This window comes from Chrysochloris asiatica, unplaced genomic scaffold (assembly GCF_000296735.1).
Source record: "Chrysochloris asiatica unplaced genomic scaffold, ChrAsi1.0 scaffold00118, whole genome shotgun sequence".
Taxonomy (NCBI): domain Eukaryota; kingdom Metazoa; phylum Chordata; class Mammalia; order Afrosoricida; family Chrysochloridae; genus Chrysochloris; species Chrysochloris asiatica.
In genome coordinates this window covers 4,405,268-4,407,045 of record NW_006408636.1, presented here as the reverse complement: position 1 = coordinate 4,407,045, position 1,778 = coordinate 4,405,268, and the positions used below count along the sequence as shown (strand labels likewise).

Here is a 1,778-nt window from a genome sequence, read left to right as displayed (position 1 = left end):
TTCAAGAAGCTGAATGAACACCAGAAAACATAGACTCCAAAAGAGAAACACTAAGGCATATCTTACTCAAGTTCTCCAAAATCAAAGACAAGGAGAGAATCCTGAATGAAGTTAGGGAAAATAGAAAGTAAATTTGATTACAAAGGCAAGCAAATCAGATTAAGCTCTGATCTCTCAGCAGGAACCATGCAGGCAAGAAGGCAATGAGGATACATATATAAAACTTGAAAGAAAAAAAAAACTGCCAGCCAAAATCATCCACCCAGTAAAAGCGTCAAATACGAGGGTGTAATAAAAACATTCAAGGATAAACAGAAGCTAAGGGACTTTGTGAAATTCAACTCAACACTTCAAAACATCTTAAAAGGAGTTCTTTGGACTGAGAACCATCAAGAACAGACGACAACCAGAGATTGATATATGTGGCAACACCACCTAAAACTCAGTCGACAGAAGAGCCCAAAACAGAACAAAACTACAAGAAATAATTCAGAGAACATGGGAGGTCACTATATGTTCAAAACAATCTCAGTGTGAAAGAATGGAAATATATAAGAACAGAGATCAGGGGACAAGGAGGTCAGATCGACTGTAGGACAAAATAGACTGTTTTAATTGAGGAAACCATTAATAGAATATAGGGTAACCTCAAAGAAAATTAATACTTCACAACATATCAAGAAAATGAAAATCCAAGAACATAGCAACATTAAAACTATAAAGAAACTCACAAGAAAAAGCATAAAAAACATAAGCTCAGCACAGGAAGACATACAGAACAAAGAAACCAACAGCACCACAAAAAGCAAATAAAATAACAGCAATTAATTCATACGTACCGAAAATTACACTGAATGCCAATGGATTAAATGCATCAGTCAGGAGACATAGAGTGGCAGAATGGACAAGAAGCAAGATCCTTCAATATGCTGTCTGCAAGAGACATGCTGTGCACAAAAAGACAAACAAACGAATAACAGATTAAAAGTTATAGGATGGGGGTGGCCTGTGGGCAGCCTGCTCTCAGGATGCCCCTGCCCAAGCCCAGGGAGTAGGAGGGTGAGAGCATGTGGGCTGGCCAAGAACCTGCCCAACAGCCTGGCATGGATGTCATCCCTGCAGGCCCCAGGATGCCTAAGAAGTTCTCCAGGCTCGTCCTGCTCACGGCCTCCAAAGACAGTGCCAAAGTGTCTGTGGCCAAGAGCAAAGGGGTGCACTGCATCATGTCCCTGGGCTTGCCGGGCTCTGCCACCCTCGCCAAGGCCCTCCTGACGATCCACCCCGAAGCCCAGCAGAAGATCGAAGCCACATCCCAGGAGCCTGAGCCCAAACGAAGCAGGCTAGACACAGATGCAGAGGGAAAAGGTGACTGACGTTCATCTGGGCAGCTGCCCCCAGCCCCTTGGTGGAATGGGAGGAGTCCCCACCATTCCAAAGAGCGGCAGGGTGTGTGTTGCCGGCAGCACCGCCTCCACTGTGTCATAACCCTGACAACGATGACTTCCCAATCCCAGCTCATCCACGTAACCTTGACAACAGCAAAGCATCCGTGTTCAGGCTTAGTGGGTGAACTGTGTAGAGGGATACACGAGGGGGAGGGGGCTTAACAAAATTAGTGGATAAATGGAAGGAAAAAATAATGGAATTTTCCACGAGTTTTTTGAAGGCTTTTCGGGCAAGATCAAAAGGGCCTAGGGCCTAGTCACCTTTGGATTTTCACTGTGGACACTCTGCTTTTTTTTTTTTTTTAAGATCAAGATTGTTACTTTTGTAAGCAA

General features: G+C 44.0%; 1 pseudogene; it reads left to right on the top strand.

The window, feature by feature from the left end:
* Positions 1 to 1,028: 1,028 nt before the first annotated feature.
* Positions 1,029 to 1,373, top strand: LOC102816630 (annotated as a pseudogene).
* Positions 1,374 to 1,778: the final 405 nt, after the last annotated feature.